The sequence below is a fragment of the Acipenser ruthenus genome, chromosome 1, assembly GCF_902713425.1.
Source record: "Acipenser ruthenus chromosome 1, fAciRut3.2 maternal haplotype, whole genome shotgun sequence".
Lineage (NCBI taxonomy): Eukaryota > Metazoa > Chordata > Actinopteri > Acipenseriformes > Acipenseridae > Acipenser > Acipenser ruthenus.
The window spans coordinates 119,957,281-119,969,877 of record NC_081189.1 but is presented as its reverse complement, the minus strand read 5'-3'; positions in this window follow the sequence as shown (position 1 = coordinate 119,969,877).

Here is a 12,597-nt window from a genome sequence, read left to right as displayed (position 1 = left end):
CTGCTGAAATGTGAATTTCCTCCCTAGTTTCAGAGTCTTGGCTGACTCAAACAGGTTTTCCTAAAGGATTCGCCTGTACTTTGCACCATCCATTCTCCCCTCTATCCTGACAAGCTTCCCATTCACTGCTGAAGAGAAGCATCCCCATAACATGATGCTACCATCACCATGCTTGACAGTTGGGAAAACCTTTTTCCACATGTCTGCAGTATCATCTACATGCTTTTTCGCAAACTCCATAGTGCTTTAAGATGAGGCTTTTTGAGTAATGGTTTCTTTCTTGCAACCCGTCCATACAGACCAGCTTATTGTTGATGTGTGAACACTGACTCCCATCTCAGACACAGAACTTTGCAGATCTCTCAAGGTCATTGTTGGCTTCATAGTGACATCCCAAATCAGTTTCCTGCTTGCCTGGCTGCTCAGTTCTGATCTGGGTAGTGTCTGGGTGGTATGATGCATCTTCCACTTCTTAATGATGGACTTCACTGTGCTGAGAGGGATAATCAGCATTTGAAATTTTCTTGTACCCTTCTCCTGCTCTGTGCTTCTCTACCACTTTATCCCTGACTTGTTTCGAAAGCTCCTTGGTCATCATTGTTGCTTTGTTGGATCACTATGTGAGTTGCAGCTTGAAAGTCTTTATATACCTGAGGAAAATGATCTACAAGTTAAACCACTTTGAGTACGCACAGGCTGAAACCATTTCACTAATTTTGTGACCTTTCAAACAAATCATTTCCACCTGAGCTTTTTTAAATTTAGATTTAATGACTCTATATAATAGCCCCAGAAATGTTACATTATCATATGTCAGGTTTTAAGGTCTTTTTTTTAAGGTGTTTGACTTTTATTTAAAATAGCCAGTTATTTTTTCCACTAACATCCTTAGTGCATTATCATTGCAGTTAAAGAGTCATATCTGAATACACTTTTCTAGAATAATAAATGAACACACTTTTAACATCTAAACCCAATTTCCTGCCCGGCAGCATTTCCTGCACACAGATGGATGGTTGTCTGCATAACGAGGAGCCCTTAATGTTTTATTGTTTTATCTATCCTGTTGTAAATGGAGGCAGTTATTACAGATGGTCCTGTTGCTGCTGTTTTGAGTGTCAGTTTTGTTCGAGTCTGTTTTGTATAATTTGTATAACATCAATATGCCTTTTTTGTGCCAGAACAGAAGTGATTCATGAATTTAATGAGACAAATACTGGTAAACGTCATGACAGACAAGGTTGATTACCAGAATATATTTGTGGGTGTACAGTATTTACCTTGAGCATGTGGATTAGGATTTGTTTCTTTCAATATAATGTTATATTCCCATGGTGAAAGCAGGACTCCCCGCCCAGGAATTCTGGCAGGATACCAGGCCTGTTGAAAGCTGTGTGAAGCCTCGGATTAGTCCTGTCCCCCAGCGCTTCACTGGAATCTCAGGACAGACACGCAAGCGCAGTGAGCGTGGGGCCCCAGAACCACCGGGCTGAACACATATCAAAGACGTGTCAGCTGGTGTCACCCTCTCCACTCAACAGACCCGGGGCAGGACAGGCACAGTGAGCTGGGGGCTCCAGAACCACCGGGCTGAACACATATCAAAGACGTGTCAGCAGGTGTCACCCTCTCCACTCAACAGACCAGGGGCAGGACAGGCACAGTGAGCTGGGGGCTCCAGAACCACCGGGCTGAACACATATCAAAGACGTGTCAGCTGGTGTCACCCTCTCCACTCAACAGACCCAGGGCAGGACAGGCACAGTGAGCTAGGGGCTCCAGAACCACCGGGCTGAACACATATCAAAGACGTGTCAGCTGGTGTCATCCTCTCCACTCAAAAGGTCTCCTTCAGACAACGTTAACAAATCAGTACTGTAGCACTGCAGTGTGCTATAGTGACTGGTATGAGTTGTATATATTATCTATTGAGAGTTGGGTACCACAGCCCTGGCCAGTAATGCTAGAGCTATCTGATGCCATGTCACAAGGAGAGGAGGTATGTGCAGTTCCAGTGAACTCTGAACAGTGAATGGTGAGGGAGCGGAAGGGGTTACCAATGGTTACCTAGCCATATTGTTGGTGCTGAATTGGAGATCAATCAGCTGCTAGGAACCTGATGATCACGGATGAGCAGAATGATCTCCTCTCATTTGTAAATGTTCCTCTGTTTTTCTGTTCTGATATCTGCATGTGTGTGCTGTTGTGAGGGGATCGCCAGCCTGGCATTGTCGCAGAACCTGAAAGCTAATCTTCAGATCTCACAGACTGACACCTCTTACACCGCCTCACGCTTCTGCCTGAATCCAGATAAACCTCCACTCCCACACCTCTCAAACAACACTACACAATGCAAGCCATAGACAAGTTTACCATGGGATTTCTGCACAGTAACCTTGCAGTCTACCAGCTAGAGCCTTGGCAGTGCTGTTTGTGGTTCAGGCTGTGCACCATTCATGTGAATCCATAATGAGGATTGCAACCACACAAAATCTTTTTTCTTATCGATCCTCATTGAACAGAAACGACAGCTTCACGCAGATTGTTTTAAATTGGCTGGATGTCACGGAGCGCTAGCATTCAAGCAGGCTATAAATGTTAAAAACAGTGTCACATTGAAGACATTCAGAGCCTCATTTATTAAAATGCGACAACACCCGCTAGGCCAAGCTTATCCGTGCCCTCTAAGGAGACAAGCAGTGCTGCCTGTTTTAACATGCTAGGACCCGAGGCCAGACGATCTCAGGAGGAGCGTACCTCCTCAATGAAGTCTGGGAAAGCTGGAACTTCTGAGGGAGAGGAGCCATTGCCTGAGTTCGGAAAACGGGCATAGACGTGGTTCTGCTGCTGGCGTCCAGGGGACCTGCAGGAAAGCTGCAGCACGTCCCATACCGCATGTCAGAGGAGAAGGAGGCCTCTTCCCCAGAGACCGCTATGAAGAGCGTGTCCTCTTGCACAAGCTGGGACCCCTCTTCCCATCCCCCCTGAACTCCCATGGGGGAGGGGAGGTATGGTAATTGGGGCTGCAACGGGGCCTGGACAGGGGCCTGGGCTGCTGAAGCCTGTTTATCCAAGAGCTCCAGGACCTGGGCCATCTGGGCCTTGAGGTCCATAATGTCCCTTGCCTGCTTGGAACGCTTCACCATTCTCGCTTGCGGAGATGGGGAGCGACTGTGGGTGGCCTGCGCATCAGGGATGCCTAGAAGGGGGTCCTGGGACAGGTCATGTAGGAGGGGCTCTGGGGCTCCAAAAGCCGCCGACAGTCCGGCCATAGAGGACGCGGAGCTCTCCCTTGTGTCCCTCTCCAAACAAGCTTCTTTCACCCGGGGCTGGAAAGCCTTACAGATGCTACAGGCCACGTCCCTCTTGAGGGCCAAGGTGGCATGTTGAATGCCCAGGCACCGCGCACAGAGGGTATGTTTGTCCTCTTGGCATTGTAGGTCGTGCAGGGGTGGAACCCCGACTTGCCTGACATGGGCCTGGTGTTTTGCACGGGCTGTGCACTAAACACCACTTGCACTGCGCTCAAGCACTGGCTAAGTGTCGAACGCCGTGCGCTCACCCACTAGCACTGTAGCAGAGGGTACCTAACACCGCACACCACACAACGAGTACCACATACCGTGCAGCACCATATGCCTTTGCACTAGTAAAGTTCCTAGCAGCGTGTGCACCGTGAGTGCTGAGCCCCGTGCGCACCGAGTACCGGGCAGCACCGTGAGCTGTTGCACTAGGTCTGAGGCAGTGGCCAAGCACCGTGCATCCCGAGTGCTGCGTGCACCGCGTATCGTGTAGCACCGTGCATCCCTGCACTAGTGTTGTAATAGTGGGTACCAAGCACTGTGTGTACCGTGTGCACCATGTACTGTGCAGCGCTGTGACTGTGCACTGACGCTAAGGCGCTGGGCACCGTGTGCCGTATGCACTGAGCACTTGTGCACCGAGATACCTAAGTATCATGGGCTATGTGTGCGCTGCGGTACCAAAGCACCGGGGGGGCTGCTACGCAAATGTGCCTAACCTAACCGTGCGGTCACACGCACACCTGGTCAGCGCGTAGTGTGCACCAGGGGGACACAAGGCCGAAGCCGTGGTGGGCGAGTTGAAGCAGACTGCAAAAACATGGTAGAAAAATAGTATACAAGGCCCAATTCACCGAGGTGGGCGGGCCTACGTGGCCAGCAGGGTCTAGTTGACAGGGTCTAATTGATAGGGGAATTGGGGGGGGGGTTGTAAAGTTGTGTATGCAGGGTGGGGGAGATCGTTTGGGGATCATAGTCAGGTGTGTGAGTGTGTGTGTGTGTCTGCCGGTGTGTTTGGGGGTAAATGGGGGAACGAGTGTGGGTGGGGTAGTAGTTGAGGCTCCCTGTGACCTCCCTTGTCTTCAGGGGCTGTGGTAGTTCCTGGGGTTGGAGGTTAATCCGATGCAGGAACAGCAGGGGTGCAGCGATTGGAGGGGAGGGGATCACGGGGGATGGAGCTATAAATAGTTGCTACAGTGTCCTCCATTTAGAGTTGGAGAAACATTGTACTAAAAGGAGCAGTGTTGTGCTGTGACGATCCAGATAGACAAACAGTGCGCTAGTGTACGGGCAAAACACTGTAATGCTTGTTGGGGAGTGGCTGTTGCTGCATGATAGGAGAGAGCAAGCGAGCGCTTAGACATTGGATTATGTTGTTTTTGGCATGGGCTCCTAAATCATTGGCACCCTTGATAAAGATAAAATAAACAACAGAGGTAATGAGCTATATTTTATGATCTGATATATGGGAAAACCATATTCTTTTATTCTAATACAATTGCTCAGAGAAAAAAGGTTTTTCTCAAAAAGATAGGTGTCAGAATTATTGGCACCCCTAAAGATTCTTATAAATAAAATCAAACAAAATTAAATCTGCATTAACATTTTACTTCTTTAAGTTCATCTCTGTCTTAAGGAACTGTATTGTGGCCTTCCATGGCTTCCTGTTTCACTGGGGTATAAAAATGAGGTAACACGCATATGAAATCCATTTGTCATCCATCACCATGGGGAAAGGCAAAGAACTCACAAATGAAAAGAGACAAATGGTTGTTGACCTTCATAAATCAGGCATTGGGTACAAAACAATAGCTAAAAAACTAAATACACCACTTACCACTAATAGGGCAATAATTAAGAAGTTCAAAACCACTGGAACAGTGGTAAACTTGCCTGGTAGAGGACGCAAGTGTATCTTGCCCCCACGCACAGTGAGGCAGATGGTTCGGGAGGCAAAGGGAAATCCCATGGCCACAGTTGGAGAATTACAGAACTTGGTTGCATCTTGGGTTCACCAAGTCTCCAAATCTACAATTAGATGCCACCTCCATGCCAATAGGCTATTTGGAAGGGTTGCCAGAAAAAGGCCTTTATTGAGAGCAACCAACAAACGTAAGCGCCTGGAGTTTGCTAAACGGCATTGGCACCTTGATTGGAACCGGGTGCTATGGTCAGATGAGACTGAAATAGAGCTCTTTGGCCACGCACACCAGCAGTGGGTTTGGCATCAAAAGAAGGATGCGTGTGCAGAAAAGAACCTCATACCTACTGTAAAATATGGTGGTGGATCTTTGATGTTATGGGTCTGTTTTGCTTCCACTGGTCCTGGGGCCCTTGTTAAGGTCAACGGCATCATGAACTCTACCCAGTACCAGGACATTTTAGGCAAAAACCTGGTTGCCTCTGCCAGGAGGCTGAAACTTGGCTGCAAGTGGATCTTCCAGCAAGACAATGACCCCTAGCACACATCAAAATCCACAAAGAAATGGTTAATTGACCACAAAATCAACATTTTGCAATGGCCAGCTCAGTCTCTGGACTTGAACCCCATTGAAAACCTGTGGTTTCAATTGAAGAGGGCAGTCCATAAGCGCAGACTGAAGGATATCAAGGATCTGGAAAGATTCTGTATGGAGGAATGGTCTAAGATCCCTCCCAATGTGTTCTCCAATCTCATTAAACATTATAGAAAAAGACTCAGTCCCATTATCCTTGCAAGGGGAGGGTGCACAAAGTACTGAAAACAAGGGGGCCAATAATTGTGACACTTCATTATTTTTGGAAATAAATTCATAATTTGAGAAATATGTAATTTTGGTTGATTCCATTGAATCATTAATAAAGTAAAATATATTCCATATGTTGGAAAAATACAATATAGCTCAGTACTGGTATGTGGCAAAGTGCCCCCCCCTGTGTATGTTATATGTTACGTGTTGTGTGTAAATGTTGGTGTATAGGCATTGGTACACGGGATATAAGCGGTCTGTGTTTCACGTGTGTGTAAATTGTATATTTGTATTTAGGCACGGGGATGGCACATCACATCACGTGCAAGTAAAAAGTAATATGTGAGCACGGGGAATTGCACTTTAATTAATTCACGTGCAGTTGTACCGAGATTCCAATTGAATGATTGACTAGCAATCGAATCTCGGTACAACTGCATAAAAGCTGCATGTTTTCACTCACTGGGGGTTGGTGTTCGGTGAGTGGAGAACGGGTTAGGAGACGGAGGGTATTGTAAAAGTAATAATAGTAAAAGAAGCTCACCGTGTTTGTCTGTGTAGTCCGTGTTGTTTGTCTCTTTATTTTGGCTCAAGTGCCGTGTCCTGTGTTTTGTTGCAAGCCGTTTATTTTCTGTATTAAATGCTGAGCGCAATCACGCGCTCAGCTTAACCAAAATCCAAATCTCTGTCTGTTTGTTGTGTTCCTGTTTCTGGTCTGACGCCACCCACTCTGGCCGTCTTTGTGACACGTGGTGTCAGAAGTGGGATAACAGCGCCTCCAGGGCTCAGGCCAGAGCGGGAACCGCAGTTTTTTTTGGGGGGAAAAAAAAAAAAAACCAAAGGAGAAGAAATGGGGAGAAGAGGCTGGAGAAGAGCACAGGAGGGCAAAGGGAGAAAGGTGGAAGCAGGGCTGTGGTGTTTCGACTGTGGCCAAACTAGCCACACCACCATACCCTGCTCCGTCCACAGGACCCTACAGGCAATGGCCCAAAGACTGGGATGGGGGGAGTGGTTCCCTGGCTGTGGGGCATATGGGCACACGTTGGCCCTATGCCCCATGCAGGATGAAGAAGAGGAGCCCTTGCTGCCACGTCCACAGCCCGAGTGGGAGGAGCCCAAACGTCCACAGCCCGAGTGGGAGGAGCCCGAACGTCCACAGCCCGAGTGGGAGGAGCCCGAACGTCCACAGCCCGAGTGGGAGGAGCCCGAACGTCCACAGCCCGAGTGGGAGGAGCCCGAACGTCCACAGCCCGAGTGGGAGGAGCCCGAACGTCCACGGCCCGAGAGGGAGGAGTCGGTGCGTCCACAGCCCGAGAGGGAGGAGTCGGTGCGTCCACGGCCCGAGAGGGAGGAGTCGGTGCGTCCACGGCCCGAGAGGGAGGAGTCGGTGCGTCCACGGCCCGAGAGGGAGGAGTCGGTGCGTCCACGGCCCGAGAGGGAGGAGTCGGTGCGCCCACGGCCCGGAGGGGAGGAGCCAGTGCGTCCTGTGTCCGGAGGGGAGGAGCTGAAGGCCCAAACCCCTATTTTTTTTTGGGAGGGACGAGGGCGTGAAGCTCAGGCTCCACAGCAGCCGCTGTTTTTGCTGCTGAAGGGAGCCCAGCGGAGACGCCCGCCACCAGCTCTACCCCCGCTGTCGGAGGAGCCGGCAGCGCCACCAGCCCTACCCCCGCTGTCGGAGGAGCCGGCAGCGCCACCACCACCACCCGAGGGAGAGGAGCAGGAGCTGCCTCTGCCTCCACCACCTGAAGGAGAGGAGCAGGAGCTGCCTCTGCCTCCACCACCACCCGAGGGAGAGGAGCAGGAGCTGCCTCTGCCTCTGCCTCCACCACCCGAGGGAGAGGAGCAGGAGCTGCCTCTGCCTCCACCACCCGAGGGAGAGGAGCAGGAGCTGCCTCTGCCTCCACCACCTGAGGGAGAGGAGCAGGAGCTGCCTCTGCCTCCAACACCACCACCCGAGGGAGAGGAGCAGGAGCTGCCTCTGCCTCCACCACCACCACCCGAGGGAGAGGAGCAGGAGCTGCCTCTGCCTCTGCCTCCACCACCCGAGGGAGAGGAGCAGGAGCTGCCTCTGCCTCCACCACCCGAGGGAGAGGAGCAGGAGCTGCCTCTGCCTCCACCACCACCACCACCACCCGAGGGAGAGGAGCAGGAGCTGCCTCTGCCTCCACCTCCCGAGGGTCCGCTGCTGCTGCTGTCGCCTGAGGTCATCGAGGGTCCTGCTTCGCCTGGGGTCGCCGGGGCCTCTGCTTTGCCTCGGGTCGCTACACTGTGGCCGGAGCTCCATGAAGGGGAGCTGCCGGCCATAAAGAAAGAGGGGGAGGTCAGGAGACCAGCTCCCCCAGCTGCACTTTCGCGGCAGCAGATAGTGTGGCTGAAGCCCCGGAAGAGGGAGCTGCCAGCCACGAAGAATTGGGGGGTGCCAGACATTCCACCATGGCCACCCCCAGAAACAACTTGCTTCCCCCTCTTCCGGGACTTTGGGACTGAGGGGGGAGGTGGCCATTGAGGCCATGTGTGCGTTGCACAAGGGGGGGTATATGTGGCAAAGTGCCCCCCCTGTGTATGTTATATGTTACGTGTTGTGTGTAAATGTTGGTGTATAGGCATTGGTACACGGGATATAAGCGGTCTGTGTTTCACGTGTGTGTAAATTGTATATTTGTATTTAGGCACGGGGATGGCACATCACATCACGTGCAAGTAAAAAGTAATATGTGAGCACGGGGAATTGCACTTTAATTAATTCACGTGCAGTTGTACCGAGATTCCAATTGAATGATTGACTAGCAATCGAATCTCGGTACAACTGCATAAAAGCTGCATGTTTTCACTCACTGGGGGTTGGTGTTCGGTGAGTGGAGAACGGGTTAGGAGACGGAGGGTATTGTAAAAGTAATAATAGTAAAAGAAGCTCACCGTGTTTGTCTGTGTAGTCCGTGTTGTTTGTCTCTTTATTTTGGCTCAAGTGCCGTGTCCTGTGTTTTGTTGCAAGCCGTTTATTTTCTGTATTAAATGCTGAGCGCAATCACGCGCTCAGCTTAACCAAAATCCAAATCTCTGTCTGTTTGTTGTGTTCCTGTTTCTGGTCTGACGCCACCCACTCTGGCCGTCTTTGTGACATGGTATTATTTATTTTATACAGTCTTTTTTGCTCATCTTTAGCAAGGGTGCCAATAATTATGGAGGTGACTGTGAAAGGGTGAAATGTTTAGCTTTATTAAGATGCTATATATATATATATATATATATATATATATATATATATATATATATATATATATATATATATATATATATATATTGTATTTAGCATCTTAATAAAGCCAAACATTTCACGCTTTCATTGTCGGGGTGTCATTAGAGATCCAGATTGCAAGGATGACTTTGATTGCCATGGTAACCATTCCAGGGATATTTAATATTCTGTTGATACGAATCGCAGCAGAGCTTGAGAAGGAGGCGGCATGGCTCCTGTCTGGTGGCCTTGATTTAAAAACTTATAATATCATGTAGTTCAGTGGAGCAGAAAACATGTGTAGATACACACAAACACACACTGACACGTACACACACCGACACACACACAAACACACACTGACACACACGTACACACACCGACACACACACAAACACACACTGACACACACGTACACACACACAAACACACACTGACACACACGTACACACACCGACACACACACAAACACACACTGACACACACAAACACAGAGGCATGCACACACAAACACACACTGACACGTACACATACCGACACACACACAAACACACACTGACACATACGTACACACACCGACACACACACAAACACACACTGACACACACGTACACACACCGACACACACACAAACACACACCGACACACACGTACACACACCGACACACACACAAACACAGAGACGCGCACACACAAACACACACTGACACATACGTACACACACCGACACACACACAAACACACACTGACACACACGTACACACACCGACACACACACAAACACACACTGACACACACATACACACACCGACACACACACAAACACAGAGACGCGCACACACAAACACACACTGACACATACGTACACATACCGACACACACACAAACACAGAGACGCGCACACTCTGACACACACAAACATAGGGACGCGCACACACACTGACACAAACATAGAGACTAGCACACACACTGACACACACACAAACATAGGGACGCGCACACACACTAACACAAACATAGAGACTCGCACACACACTGACACACACACAAACACAGACACGCACACACATTGCAACGCACACACAAACACAGAAACACAGAGACGCACACAGACACACACAAACACAGAGATTGCTCTCTAGGAGTAAAAGGGCATGTTGTTTAATTACTCCTAAAGCCAGCCTGTTTGAGTTTTAAATTGGCCACTTTGATTTACTGATTTATATCCCCTTTGGTCACTGCATGTACAATTGTACCATGTTAAGTTTCCTATTTATACTCTATCTATCTATCTATCTATCTATCTATCTATCTATCTATCTATCTATCTATCTATCTATCTATATACACAGACACATGCACTTACAACATTTTCCCAGGATCCAATCCCGTCCCATAGACTTTAATGTTAATGGATTTCGGATATTAGCAACTGCACGCCGCTTATCGACAACTTTATTACTAGTTGCCAGCGCTGCAGAGCGCACTTGCATGATTTATGTGCATACTTCATGCAGCTTTTATAACACACTGGCTTCGCAACTGCGTACTTCTGGAGGACTGAGGCAGAACCATGGCTTTGAAACTGACTAGCTGCACATAAAACTGAAGCTGCACATAAAACTGAGATGGATTTACAGCGGGAGGTGGTACATTATAAAAAGCAGACAACATTGAACCATTTCTTATTTTAAAAGTGTGTTCTTTAGAATTGATTGTAAGTACAACACATTTTTTATGTTTGCTTTACTCACTGTAAAGACAGTTGTAGTCAGGGGCAACAGGGGGTGGGGGGAGGGGGTGGAGTGCGGGGGGCACTGACCCCTCCAATAATCATCTCCACAATATTGATTTCTGCTTATCAATGTTTCAATTGCATTTGCCCTTTCTGTCACTGACACAAACTGAACGTATTTCATCATAACATCGACAATGGATAATTGAAAAGCATACGAGATGGTTTATTTAGATTTCTAGAAAGCATTTGACAAAGTCCCGCATAAAAGATTAATCCTCAAACTGAATGCAGTAGGGATTCAAGGAAATGCATGCACATGGATTAGGGAGTGGTTAACATGTAGAAAACAGAAAGTACTTATTAGAGGAGAAACCTCAAAATGGAGCGAGGTAACCAGTGGTGTACCACAGGGATCAATATTAGGTCCTCTGCTATTCCTAATCTACATTAATGATTTAGATTCTGGTATAGTAAGCAAACTTGTTAAATTTGCAAACGACACAAAAATAGGAGGAGTGGCAAACACTGTTGCAGCAGCAAAGATCATTCAAAATGATTTAGACAGCATTCAGAACTGGGCAGGCACATGGCAAATGACATTTAATAGAGAAAAGTATAAGGTACTGCACGCAGGCAATAAAAAATGTGCATTATAAATATCATATGGGAGATACTGAAATTGAAGAAGGAATCAATGAAAAAGACCTAGGAGTTTATGTTGACTTGGAAATGTCTTCATCTAGACAATGTGGGGAAGCTATAAAAAAAGGCCAACAAGATGCTCGGATATATTGTGAGAAGTGCTGAATTTAAATCAAGGGAAGTAATGTTAAAACTTTACAATGCATTAGTAAGACCTCATCTAGAATAATGTGTTTAGTTCTGGTCACCTCGTTACAAAAAGGATATTGCTGATCTAGAAAGAGTGCAAAGAAGAGCGACCAGAATTATCCCGGGTTTAAAAGGCATGTCGTATGCAGACAAGTAAAAAAAATTTAATCTATTCAGTCTTGAACAAAGAAGACTACGCGGTGATCTGATTCAAGCATTCAAAATCCTAAAAGGTATAGACAATGTTGACCCAGGGGGTTTTTTCAACCTGAAAAAAGAAATAAGGACCAGGGGTCACACAGCAACTCGATGAGATTCAAGTCAGAGGACTGAGATGGCCAATCATAACTATAATCTTCCTTTTTTGCAGAAATTCCTTTGTAGACTTCGCAGAATGCTTAGGGTCATTATCCTGCTGGAATACAAACTTCCATCCAATAAGCTTTCTAGCACTGGGTAACAAAGGAGAGGGCAACATTTCTTCATATTTTGCAACATTCATTGATCCTTCTACAATACAAAGGTCACCAGTGCCTGAGGAGGAAAAACAAGCCCATACCATCACACAACCTCCACCATGTTTAACACTGTGCATGATTAAGTTTTATTTAAATTCTTCTCCCCTCTTCCTCCAAACATATTATTGCTTTCCTGGTGAAACAAGTGACATCTTGGATTCGTCTGACCATAACATTTAGTTGAAGAAATCATCAGGCTTCTTCAAGTATTCAATGGAAAACTCCAATGTATTGTTTTTAACAA